This window comes from Dreissena polymorpha, chromosome 11 (assembly GCF_020536995.1).
Source record: "Dreissena polymorpha isolate Duluth1 chromosome 11, UMN_Dpol_1.0, whole genome shotgun sequence".
In the NCBI taxonomy this organism is placed as follows: Eukaryota; Metazoa; Mollusca; class Bivalvia; order Myida; family Dreissenidae; genus Dreissena; species Dreissena polymorpha.
The window spans coordinates 16360462-16374619 of NC_068365.1; the positions used below are offsets into that span (position 1 = coordinate 16360462).

The 14158-nt window shown below is 35.0% G+C and overlaps 1 protein-coding gene and 1 long non-coding RNA gene across 5 annotated transcripts in view; one reads left to right on the forward strand and one right to left on the reverse strand.

Annotated features, from left to right (window-relative positions):
• Positions 1-14158, reverse strand: part of LOC127851026 (long-chain-fatty-acid--CoA ligase 1-like) — a 106150-nt gene that overhangs the window by 87439 nt on the left and 4553 nt on the right. The window contains exon 2 of one of the 4 annotated variants that reach the window (XM_052384471.1): positions 6329-6420. The exons of the other annotated variants lie outside the window; for them this stretch is intronic. The gene's annotated coding sequence lies outside the window, so the exon portion shown is untranslated. The remainder of the gene's footprint in view (positions 1-6328; positions 6421-14158) is intronic. 4 annotated transcript variants of the gene reach the window in all.
• The window catches only part of LOC127851054 (uncharacterized), a 217662-nt gene that overhangs the window by 14177 nt on the left and 189327 nt on the right, over positions 1-14158 (forward strand). The gene's annotated exons all lie outside the window — the stretch shown is intronic.

Here is a 14158-nt window from a genome sequence, read left to right on the forward strand (position 1 = left end):
GAACAAATGTGCCAAATGATTTTAAAATCTGACGATGAACGACATAGTTATGGCTCGGACAAGCTCATTTATGGCCATTTTTGACCTTTGAACTCAAAGTGTGACCTTGACCTTGGAGATATCGACGTAATTATTTCGCGCGACACACCGTCCAATGATGGTGAACAAATGTGCCAAATGATTTTAAAATCTGACAATGAACGACATAGTTATGGCCCGGACAAGCTTATTCCGCCAGCCCGCCAGCCAGCCAGCCCGCCAGCCAGCCCGCCCACATTCGCCAATCTAATAACCAGTTTTTTCCTTCGGAAAACCTGGTTAACAAAAGTGTATGCTTGTATTTTTTGCTTAATAAATAATGACCTTTTCCTATATCTATCTTAAAAGTACGGACAAGTACTTCTTTGGTACGGACAAGTGAATTTGTGGGTCCAACTTGTCCGTGGACAAGGAGACTCTTAAAATATTTCAGAACCCCTGTCTACTGTGTTCACATGTTTTAACTATATGCATATAGAGAAAAATGCCCCGCCCACTGGCGGCCATATTTTTTCACCGATCCTGACCATTTTCAAACTCGTCCGAGATATCAATAAAACCAATGTTTTGATCAACTTTCATGATGATTGGGCAAAAATTGTGACTTCTAGAGTGTTTACAAGGTTTCTCTATAGCCAAATAGGGAAAACTGCCACTATATACATATAGAGAAAAATTCCCCGCCCACTGGCGGCCATGTTTTTTTCACCGATCCCAACCGTGTTCAGACTCGTCCGAGATATCAATTAAACCAATGTTTTGACCAACTGTCATGATGACTGGGCAAAAATTGTGACTTCTAGAGTGTTTACAAGGTTTCTCTATAGCCAAATAGGGAAAACTGCCACTATATACATATAGAGAAAAATGCCCCGCCCACTGGCGGCCATGTTTTTTCACCGATCTCGACCATTTTCAAACTCGTCCGAGACATCAATTGAACCAATGTTTTGACCAACTTTTATGATGATTGGGCAAAAATTTTGACTTCTAGAGTGTTTCTCTATAGCCAAATAAGGAAAACTGCCCCACCCACTGGCGGCCATATTTTTTAACGGATCGGAAACACTTTTAAACTCAACCAAGATATCATTAAGACAAACATTTTGACAAAATTACATGAAGATTGGGCATGAAATGTGACTTCTACAGTGTTTACAAGGTTTTTCGTTTTTTTGACCTAGTGACCTAGTTTTTGACCCGGCACAAGCCAGTTTCAAACTCGGCTGAGATTTCATTATGACAAAGCTTGTGACCAAATTTCATGAAGATGGGACAAGAAATGTGGCCTCTAGAGTGTTTACGAGCAAATGTTAACGGATGGACGGACATACGACGGACAAAGACCGGTCACAAAAGCTCACCTGAGCAATCAAGTGAGCTAAAAAATTAGAGGACCACATAACCATGTTGTACACCAAATATTAAAGCCGTGACCCTTCAGGTTTTAGAGGAATATTAAAATGACACATCCAATAAAAACAACTGTCACAATGTCTGCAAGGAAGCTTTTAGTGCCATTATTTCTGGTGACAGCAATCAAAGTTTAAATCTGGTTTCAGAGCATAGCCTAAAAATTAGCCTCTCTTTTTTAAATATTATTTTATGTAGTAATTTTAGTTGCATTTTTTTGCATTCTGTGTACATTATTTGTTATCAATATCTTAAAAATGAAAAAAACAAGAGCTATGTTTGTGAAACACAATGCCCCCTACTGCGCCCCTTTGAAGCCATATATTTGACCTTTGACCTTGAAGGATGAACTTGACCTTTCACCACTCAAAATGTGCAGCTCCATGAGATACACGTGCATGCCAAATATCAAGTTGCTATCTTCAATATTGCAAAAGTTATTGCAAAAGTTTAACCAATGTTAAAGTTTTGGATCACATATACAATGACAGACAATGACAGACAGACAGGCCAAAATCAATATACCCCCGATCATTCGATCCGGGCGCATAAAAACTTAATTTGCAGCAGGGAATGCTGCATGTCCAAGAAGGTGCAATGTAACACTATCTAACTTGAAATGGCCCAGTCGCGGCCGACGCGTATCCCCACGCCGCAACTTTTGACCCTGGGGTCAGATCAAAATTCCAAATAGTGCACTGTCGCACATATGCTCATAGCTACCATGTGTTTAAGTTTTAAGGTTCTAGTGCTAATAGTGTAGGAGGAGATAGTGGCCAGGACGGACAGACAGACAGTGGAGAAAACCACATAATCCCCCGCTCCAATTCGGAGCTTGGGAATAATAATCAAATTATGACAAAGGGAAACAGGGAAAGGCCATTATTTTTATGAAACAACTGTGCTGAAAGAGCTGTGTTGGTGCTAGAAAAAATAGTAAAATACACCATACAACAGCTGACAATATTTTTTATTTCGATTTGTACGGACTTAAGCCCTAAAATTTCAGTAGTCAAGATCAAATATTTATTTTGTGTTCTTACCTTAAAACGATTAATCTTCTAAGTCAGTATTAATCTTCTAAGTCAGTAATTTTACAAAATACAGTCGCAAAGCACATCTAGATGACAGCATCAAATTGTGTAAGTAAATTCTAGACACATGAGACCACTTTCCTTGCTAGTTTTTCTAGAAAAGGGAAATACCTTGTTTTTCGTTAAGTTATCTCATCATGTTTTTTCCAGACTATTGGACAACCTTCAATGACGAGCCATGCATTACCGTTCTAATAAGGATGGAATTGTTTCATGAAATAGAGATCTATTATTTGTACAAATGTATTATTTTCAAACATGTTTATATACACATATTGTCTATGTGCGCATTTTACTATAAAATATACTAGCACAATAGAAAACATCTCTATTTGATATATACGACAGCCCGAAAGACTTAAAAATAGCAGTGTTGAACCATACATAAACAAGAGTTCCACAGTCGGAGACATATGCCCCCCAAAACACTGGCTTTGAAATAGTGACCCCAATTTCAATAAGGGTGACCATCTACTGTCCAAGGCCAATTCACATGACAAGTATCAAGCAATCGGTTTGTTGACGAGTTATTGATCGGAAATGATATTCCCAATTATTGTGACAGTAACCTTGACCTTTGACCTAGTGACCCCAATTTCAAAAGGGGTCATCAACTGTCCAAGGCCAATAAACATGGGAAGTATCAAGTCAATTGGTCAATTCGTTGATGAGTTATTGATCGGAAACTATTTTCACACTTATCGTGACAGTGACCTTGACCTTTGACCAAGTAATCAAAATTTCAATAGGGGTCCTCAATTGTCAAAGGCCAATGCACATGTGAAGTATCAAGCAAATCGGTCAATTTGTTGATGAGTTATTGATCGGAAACGATTTTCACACTTATCGTGACAGTGACTGTAACCTTTGACCTAGTTACCCCAATTTCAATAGGGTTCATCTACTGTCCCAAGGCCAATGCACATGGGAAGTATCAATCCAATAGGTCAATTTGTTGACGAGTTATTGATTGGAAATGAACTGGTGTACAGACAGACAGACGTCTGAAGACAGACCGACATCCAGCAAAACAATATACCGGGTAACCCGGGCCCCTCTTCTTCAACGGGGGGCATAATTAAAAACAATATACCATATTTTTTGGGATATAAGACACAACTTTTTAACAAGAGCACCGCCTTGCGGGTGCAGACCGCTCATCTATTTTTTTTTAAAGGTGAAGGGACTCTCATTTTCAATCACAAAGGAGGGAGGGGTGGAGTGAAGAGGGGTGTATAGTGTGGGGTTGTGGACATTTATTACATTATTTTCCCAAAAAGCGAGAAAAAAAAGAAAAAAAAATTCGGGGCGGGGGGGGGGGGGGGGGGGGGGTGGGGGTGGGGGGGATGGGGGGGGGGGGGGGGGGGAGTTTTTTGGGTGCGATGGTTGGACGGTATTTCAAACATAACCATTAAAAAAATGGGGGGGGTGGGGTGGGGTGGGGTGGGGGTATAGTGTGAGGGTGTGGTGGTCATTTGTGAGATGATCTTAAAAAAAAAAAAAAAAAAAAGGGGGAGGGGGGAGGGCATTGGGGATGGTTTGGGTGGAGTCTATTGTGGTATGTCAGATAAGAGTAGTTTTGTCAAAGTATCAATCAAATCTAATCATAAATAAAGAAGTTATGGCAATTTTAGCAAAATTTAATAATTTGACCTTGAGAGTCAAGGTCATTCAAAGGTCAAGGTAAAATTCAACTTGCCAGGTACAGTAACCTCATGATAGCATGAAAGTATTTGAAGTTTGAAAGCAATAGCCTTGATACTTAAGAAGTAAAGTGGATCGAAACACAAAATTTAACCATATATTCAAAGTTACTAAGTCAAAAAAGGGCCATAATTCCGTAACAATGACAACCAGAGTTATGCAACTTGTCCTTTTACTGTACCCTTATGATAGTTTGTGAGTATTCCAAGTATGAAAGCAATGTCTATGATACTTTAGGGGTAAAGTGGACCAAAACACAAATCTTAACCAAATTTTCAATTTTCTAAGTAAAAAGGGCCAATAATTCCGTCCAAATGCCAGTCAGAGTTACATAACTTTGCCTGCACGGTCCCCTTATGATAGTTAATAAGTGTTGCAAGTATGAAAGCAATAGCTTTGATACTGTAGGAATAAAGTGGACCTAAACACAAAACTTAACCAAATTTTCAATTTTCTAAGTATAAAAAGGGCACATAATTCTGTCAAAATGCACGCCAGAGTTATCTAACTTTGCCGGCCCAGTCCCCTCATGATAGTAAGTAAGTGTACCAAGTTTGAATGCAATGGCATTGATACTTTCTGAGAAAATGGGACCTAAACGCAAAACTTAACCAAAATTTTCAATTTTCTAAGTATAAAAATGGCACATAATTCTGTCAAAATGCATGCCAGAGTTATCTTACTTTGCCTGCCCAGTCCCCTCATGATAGTAAGTAAGTGTACCAAGTTTGAATGCAATAGCATTGATACTTTCTGAGAAAAGTGGACCTAAACGCAAAACTTAACCAAAATTTTCAATTTTCTAAGTATAAAAAGGGCACATAATTCTGTCAAAATGCACGCCAGAGTTATCTTACTTTGCCTGCCCAGTCCCCTCATGATAGTAAGTAAGTGTACCAAGTTTGAATGCAATAGCATTGATACTTTCTGAGAAAAGTGGACCTAAACGCAAAACTTAACCGGACGCCGACGCCGACGCCAACGCCGACACCAAGGTGATGACAATAGCTCATTTTTTTTTTTCAAAAAATAGATGAGCTAAAAATGCTAATTATTTTTTATATTCTGATCAACTCATCTTAACTATTTCTAATTCTAACACTACACGTGACTTGTTTTCTATAGACAAAGAAGGAAATCAAGTGTGGGTTATTCTGCAATAATTATGGGCGGAGCTTAATGTTTTGAAAATAGTTCCGAATAAATAAAAAAAATATTGCAGTACACCCGCTTTAAAAGAAATGTAATACATGTAGTATGTATATAAATGTAATAAAACAACAAATTGTATATTTGATGATTAGTGGCATAATGACGCCTAGAAAGAATGTTATTTGTTAGGAAACGTAATGAAAAACACATTTATAGCATGTCAGCTTTTCAGTAGCATCAATAAACGTGACTTCATTTAGTTTTTACGATTTTTGTTATCAATGAAAGTGACGTCATTTGCAAAATATTTATGAATGAAAACGACGTCATATGATTGTACAATTCAATGACATCATTAAATAGTGAACTTTGTACTAAGAAGGGTGGAGTATTGAAAAATATAGTTCACGTCCAAAAGCTTGAAACAAATCAATCAGGATTGTGTTATATAGAATCGAAATAATAATTTTCTATGATGGTTTGTGGTCGAATAACCCACAGTAAAGAGTATAGATGCGTGTTATCAAATCACTCGTGCTTCGCACTCGTGATTCAATTCCTACGCATCTATACTCCTTACTGTGGTTTATTTGACAACAAACCATGATAGAAAAATATTATTTCTTAATTAATTACAACAACTATTCAAGATTTGATGTGATGTTTTTTTCTTATCAAGTTTTTACATGGCCTAGATAAGAGGAAGACAAACATTCTAACTTAGTTTTACTGAGTTATTTGGTCAGAAATGAGGCATTAAGAGTGTTTGTACGTTTTTTCATGCATTTGACTGGTTTTCTAAAGAAAAATTAGAAAAGAGGTTTTCATAAGAAAAAGAAGGAAAATATATAATAATTCAAGAGTAGGATCAAAATGAAGAATATAAATCTCATATTAATCTAATCTTTACTGATGATTATTCTCACCATACAGAAAGCTAATGTGTTGTAGATATCTTAGTTGGTGTTGTATGCCAAGCGTCTGTTGTTGAAAGGTGGAGCCATATGATGCCCATAGCCTAAAAATTTAATATTATTTTTTTAGTAACAGAATTAATATGCTTTTCATTATATTGTTACAGATACTAAAACTATCTTCAGTACACAGCTATTAATTTCAATTATAACATTTGTCATACAATAGTTTGTAAGCATTTTATTTCATATTATCTTATTATCAGCCCGCACAAGAATAATCAGATAAGACATTTTCCGCTTTTATGGAAATTTTCATTTAAAGGATGTCTTATCTAAACGTAAACCCAGTTTAGGAGAAAAATGTCGTCCCTTTAAAGCCTTTGCAGATTGCACAGGCTAATCCGGGAGGACACTTTGTGCACATGTATTAAGCCCAGTTTTCCCAGAACAAGGCTCATGTGTTTAAACAGCATGTTCTGCTAATTTTAGCTATACAATATTGGTTACTTATAAATGTTTAACACATAAACACATTATTAGTTATTTAGTTGTAATTATCTAGAGAAGTATCAGGCAATTTTAAAGGCAAGAGAAACAAGAGATGCGTTTGTCAGAAACACAATGCCCCCTTATGCGCCGCTTTGATTTATAATTTTGTTTATAATTTGGCAGGTACAGATAATTATCTCCCTTTGAAGCTTATTACTTCCCTTGGATTTTTTTTTACCTTTGACCTTGATGAATGACCTTGACCTTTCACCACTTAAAATGTGCAGCTCCATGAGATACACATGAATGCCAAATATCAAGTTCAGGGTTTTTTTTAGACAAAGGGGAAGACGCTGGACGCTGGGTGAAAGGGGAAAATAGAGGGTGAAAGAGACATATTTGGGGAAAAAATAAAAACTGTTTTAATGCTTTTTTCATAATTTAGTACGTTTGACAAGATTAAATTGAAATAGAATTGAGATATTATAATAATGAGACACATCTTTCTATAAAAAAAAAAAAAAAAAAAAATATTTTAGGGGGAATTTTTTGGTCCGGTAAGGGGAAAAAACCAGCCTAGTTTGGTGGGGGAAGACGCCGATATTTGGCGTCTGTTCTATAAGGTAAAAAACCCCTGAAGTAGCTTTATGAAGCGACATAGAAGTTATGAGCATTTTTCGAAACCTAAACGCAAAACCTAAACGCAAAGTGTGACGGAAAGACAGACAGACAGTCGGTTCACAATAAGCCCTCCTTCGATGCATAAAAATGTTTAAACTTGCAAAATGACTGAGATGTTTAAAGTTCTACATCAATTGAATAGTTGCACACATAAGATACTACAAGTTTAATTTGTGTAAAATTTCCCTGAAAATTCACCCTTTGATTTTATTATGAAATTACCTATTTTTCTCAACAGGTGTTTTTTACCTGATGCTTGAATTTCACCAATTTTTTGCAAAAGTTTGAAAATTCCTATTTTTCTCTTTAGCTATTTTTTTCCCCTGATTTCCTTATATTTTTTAGCAATGATGATCATATATGTTTTATTGGTTGTAATATTAAATGTTAGTATTGTCCATTTGAAAGTAACCATTAAAATACCCTCATTGTATCATTGGGTTACCTATATTATTCAGTGTTTCAGTGGATGCTTCTGCATTTATACCCATTTAACAACTAGCAGTTCATATATAATAGATGAATCCAATACTGACCTTAAAAACTTATGTTTAAATCAGATGGCTAGAGCTTCTTGCTACACCTTTACTCAACAGAAACTTGGCAGATTTACAGCTTCTACATTCTGAAATAACAACTTACAACCAAATTATATATTTTCTCCACTAAAAACTAGGCGTAGTAGAAGATTTTAGTGCAAAAATAGAAATAAAATTTATACAGTAAGGAAAAGAAGGAAAAAATAGTAAGGTTGAAGGTCTGTTTTTCAGCATTTGACCTGGTGACCTAGTTTGTTTTTTACTCCACTTGACCCAGAATCAAACTAAGCCAAGATGTTATTAATATAAACACTCCAGGCCTTGAAAAATCCACTTAACTGTTGAATTTGCGAGTGAAGTTGACGGTCGCGTGAGTTTAATTGGTTAAATACTTGACTCACCGGGTGAGTGCTGTTTTTCCTGTTGAGAAATATAAATTCAGTTCCACTTCGATACAGATTGCGACCTATATTTTGAACTAACAAAATATAGGTTTAGTACACACAAAAAACTGCACTTTCGTTTTGACAATGTTAATGACGGGCACAGTAAAAATAATTCTCGAAATTGGCTGTGCTTGTTTCGTAGATGTCAATGCTCTTAGCTAATCCATTAATAGTGAAAGACAGTATTTTGGTATATTGGTAATTCCATGAAGAATAAAATTTCATTTTAATGTAAATATCTATTTAAAACATTTGTCAGAAACACAATGACCCCTAATGCGCCGCTTTTTTTTTTACCTTTGACCTTGAAGGATGACCTTGACCATTCACCACTCAAAATGTGCAGCTCCATGAGATACACATGCATGCCAAATATCAAGTTGCTATGTTCAATATTTCAAAAGTTATTGCAAAACTTTAATGTAAGGTTAAAGTTTTGATGACAGAATGACGGAATGACGGACAGACAGGCCAAAAACAATATACCCCCGATCTTTCAATCAGGGGGCATAAAAAATACATAACTCTTTTCGTATAATACTTCTTATATTTAATTATAAATAAACAGAAACATCAATTATTAATGAACAGAATAATTTGTGATCAGAAGCCTTAGCCAAAATTTACCATACTGTAACCATTTGTCAATCAAGCGTGTCTTTCAGTAAAAATTCGTATCACTATTCATGATACCAAATTCAATTAACCTTCAAAGTTATCTCAAAGAAAATTGATAACTTTTTCAACAAAACCTATATTTATCTTTGGTGTGTTTGCACTTAGCCAACAGGAATCATATGGGTTGAATGTAAATATTCGTCATATTATGCAAGAGTAAAAATGTTAAACCATTTTAATTTTAAAAATTTTCATCACTCTTATAAATTATCAATTGATTTTAAACAATAAATATCATAGTTGGATTTTGTTGACAACCATTACATTTCCCTCTTAACTATCAAATGCTCAGAACGGGCATTGATTAATGCTTTTCTTAAATTGACTGTGTTACATGCTTACAACTACAACTCCCTAGAAATTCCCCCCAGCTCAAAATTCACTCAAAAAGGCTTTTAATGTAAAACAGCAACATACATGATAATGGCATGCAGACTCCGAAACCTTGAAGTTTTAACAACTCTTTTTATAAATGACCATGTTTTCCATTGATTTCATGTTTGTATGGAACTATGAATGAGTTAGACATGACAATAACTAAAATTTGTTTTGCATAAATTGAAGCAAAGATGGTAAGGCTATAACTACCGGTATTTAAATGAGTAGAGGAACTACAAAGCAGAAAAGACAACAGAGCTCTATATAATATTTTAAAGCAAGTAGTCACTGATCCCCTTTTTGTGCCATGCAAATGATCACTTCCCCCAGTCAATTATGCAAATAATTACACTGTTACAATTTTAGATATGTGAAGTACAGAATTTCAGAATGAGGCTGAACATGATAACTTGCTTTTTCTTTTTAATGCAAATGGTGGAGAATATCGCTCATTTAATACATGCATAGACCCATTTATTTATATTGTTTACATTCGGGATTTTCATGCACAGTAACACTGGTTACAATAATGTCAAACATATGTATACAAGGCGAAAGCATGTGTTTAGTCACTAAAATGATAAGTAATTTAAAAATAACTATTATAACACCTAAACAATAATTCAACGTAATAATATTTAGTACCAAAGTATATTTTAAAATTTTACTTCATCTTCATAATCATATAAATACTATTTTCGAGAGAAAAGGTGATATGAAGACATTGAAAACATCAATAATTGCACAAAACAGATATAAATTAGCCGTTAAAAAAAAAAAAATACTATTATATAACTATATTTCTAAACTATACGACAAGGTTCTATAAAAAGCTAAGTACATGACACTATTTCAGTCTGCAAAACTAACTTTTTTGTCTTCATAGCCAATGTGGCTATGAAACTTTGAAAATGTCATAGCCAGAGGAAATTTTTCATTGTCAGAAAAAAAAAAGAATTAATTTTCAGCGACGTTTTCATGAAAGAACGACAACAGTCTTTATATATAGATTGCAATTGGGGGGTTAGATTGTAAACAAATCAGTATTCCAGGTTTCAAACTTTTATTCCATCACATCTGATTCTGAGGGTTCTTTACAATATTTTGCAATGTTATTTTCATTATTTTCAAAGTTTTCATCATCATCAACATCATCATCATCATTATCAACGTCAGCAAGTATTTACCAGTAAAATACAAAGCCTGCGCTCACAGGTATCGATCTTAATCAAATGAATGATAAACACTGTAACAGTTATTTCGTAATTTCAAAGCTATTAATAACACACATTCAACGATTTTACTTACCGGTAATTTAAAAAAAAACTTGCACTATTATTTCATTTATCGGCGTAGAATGCAAGTTCAGTTTACCAATAGTAATACGACATTTTAAATACGCGAGCAGGTCTTTACACTCTCTATAACATCAAAGGGAGATCACTAATGATAGAAAACTAGGGGAAGTAACCAAGTAGTGTCACTGTAAAAATGTACACCTGAAATGCTTAAAGGTCAATTTTAAAGAAAATCCAAAGTCAATATATTAAACGCTATTTACATTCAAATATGATGAAATTATCGGGAAAATAACGTTTGCGTGTTGTGTTTAACCTGAAAAAGATGATTTTGTTGACTTTTATGATCGTAACTCACTAGGCGTTTATTCGCTTATCTCCCCTGTTTTCCCCTGTTGTGTGACGTCAGAGCTGAACAAGCATTTTCACGCCCGCTTAGAAGATAAGCGATAGATCAGAATTCGGGTTTTATTTTTTCTGTTTGTATTGATATTTTAGTGAAATTGTTTTCACAGTAATAGGGAAAATGGTTATCTGTGCGGCCTTAAGCTGTAAATCACATTCTGGAAAGAATAATGTGATTCTTTTCAAGTTTCCGAACGACAAAAAAAACTGAAAAAGATTTGGTGCACCAAAATCGTGCTAGCCATGTTTCCAAACTCAAACCGTTTTCTCCAAATAAAAACAGCCGCGTCTGTTTCTGCCTCGCCATGATCCACAGAATCACGCCGCGTCTTTACACACGGCGATTACCAGAGTAAAAATATTTACAAATATTTATTGTATACTATAGCAAATGTTAAATAATTTTAAAATTAACAAAAATTAGAAGCAGATACAGATAATACGCTGATATATTTACTTCTGCGTGATTGTGTTAACTGTAGATCTCAACTTTATTTTTTAAACATCCTACAAAATATATAAATTTAATTTAGTCCTTTTTGTCCATAAATCATTCCTAAATTTGCAACTTTTATTGATTTAAACAATCCCTATTTTACCAGACTATATATATCTTTTCTAGAAACCCCCTGAACATGCACTTTAAAACAATATCAATTCTGTTTCTTATAATCCTGTTTATAATGCTTAATTTTTCCCAATTTCATGGTTTATCGCGCTATTTTTCCCAATTTCACGGTTTATCACGCTTATTTTTCCAATTCAAATGGCACAGGCTGTAACAAATTAAAGCAAAAAAAATCACTGGACATATATGGTGAAATTATTAAAAATCGATTATGGGTTCATCGTGGCTACAAACCACGGACTCTAGATGAGAATAGACTCTCCGTGTACAAACTGCGAAAAGCATAAACAACACGAAATTATCACTAATCGAGGTGCGGAAGCCTACAGCTAGGTGCGAGCACGGTTTCCTTTAAGCATCGGCGACTAAAAGGCTAACAACATTGAAATTTGGAAAATAAGACATATTCTGTTTATATCTGCTAACAATCCCGAATGTTTATTTGACGCTTGAATTTGTAAACGGCGCGCTAAGAGAAGACAATCAGAAGTGTGCTTCCGATTATAAATGTGTATTCTTATTGGAGAATTCAACAAAACATTTATATTTGTAATATATTTGTAATGAATTAAATATAAATTTGTTAAAAAGCTTTCAGTGTCGAAAAACTATTTTGATAATATAATGCGTGAAAAGCACGATTTCCAGGAGGATTACACCCGGTTGCTATATTCAGTAGATCTAACTGACTACGATTTTATCGTGGAGGAGTATACATAAGGATTTTTGCAAAAATTAGGATATTATGTTTTTCATTTTCGTCCATTAATAAGGCGCTTCGGAAAAAAGTCGCGTCTTTACCCCCGAAAAGTACGGTAGTGTGTTTTCTGTCCTGTGAAATTTTATTGAACTTAACATTTGCACTATGCATTTAAGTGGAAAAGATTACAAGCTAGACCAAACATGCGCGATGAACAGTTAGAGCATCTATGTAATTACATCGATGGGTGCAAATGATTAGAATTATTGTTATAAGTTGAATTATGTGTTACAATAATACGATTTCGTTCACTTGCATTTATTTACAAAAAATACAATTATTTACATATATGATGAACAATCTAATAACGAACATTTTAGGGCTTTTTCCAGCCATTTTCGAAAAAGGAGTCTTGTCTAATTGAGATTTTTTAAATCAATAAAATGGCGTGTACTGTACATATACGGTCTAATTTCATGCAGTTCATCTTCAATCATAATGATCAAATTCGTCAGAAAAGTCCATAATTTAACATAAAAGTATTGATGTAATAGCAATGCAGTTGATCGTCTCGGCATAAATAACACTGTTAAAAATAGCGGATGTACAGCGCTGACGTCACAGCAAGGGAGGTAAGTCAGTCCAACTTTAAGAAAACGGCGCGTTATTGGAAGATTTACCTGGTGCTTTATGGCATAAGGCGTAACGCTTAATTGTTGAAAATAGTTTTATTCCGCATCTCAAACAATTATCTTTCATATTATAAAGTTTCCAAAAGTGTTAAAATTGACCTTTAAATTGATTATTTAATGGTTTATTTTCTCTGATCTTTTTTCCTCACAATTCAGGCGATCTATACTCATTTTTTCTCTCGCCAGAGCCGAGATTTCATCGCATTGGCGATCAGGCGATGGGTAAATTTTGCAGACTGCTATTTCAATGTTATATTAATTTTCATTTACATTTAATAGATTTTCAATTACAGTGTATAACATTATTAACCAGTGTTGTTTTTGTTCCAATTTGGGTCTGGTTACTTCGGAAGGGGAACCCTGGCATTTCCAATGGAAACAAGGGCTGTTTGTAAAACATGCATGCCCCCCTATATGGGCTATTGTGTGAATACGTTTTGTGGTGGTGGTGGTGGTGGTGGAGGAGGAGTAGGGGAGGAGAAGTAGTAGACGTAGTAGTAGTAGGGGAATTAAAGGGAGGCAAATGCTGTAATAAAAAGGACATGCATAAACGGTAGTTGTTTCCCTTGTTTGAACCATGCTAAATCCTTAAAATGCCTATTTCCAGTAACTGTGACCTTCACCTGTGACCTTGACCTTTGACCTAGTGACCTCAAAATCAATAGGGGTCATCTGCGAGTCATGATCAATGTACCTATGAAGTTTCATGATCCTAGCCCCAAGCGTTGTTGAGTTATCATCCGGAATCCACCTGGTGGACGGACCGACCGACCGACATGAGCAAAGCAATATACCCCCTCTTCTTCGAAGGGGGGCATAAAAAGTACCGTAAAACGTTGTGTATAACGCGCAGTTATGTATAACCCGCATCTACTTTTTAAGCTAAAAAATCGGGAAAAAAGTTT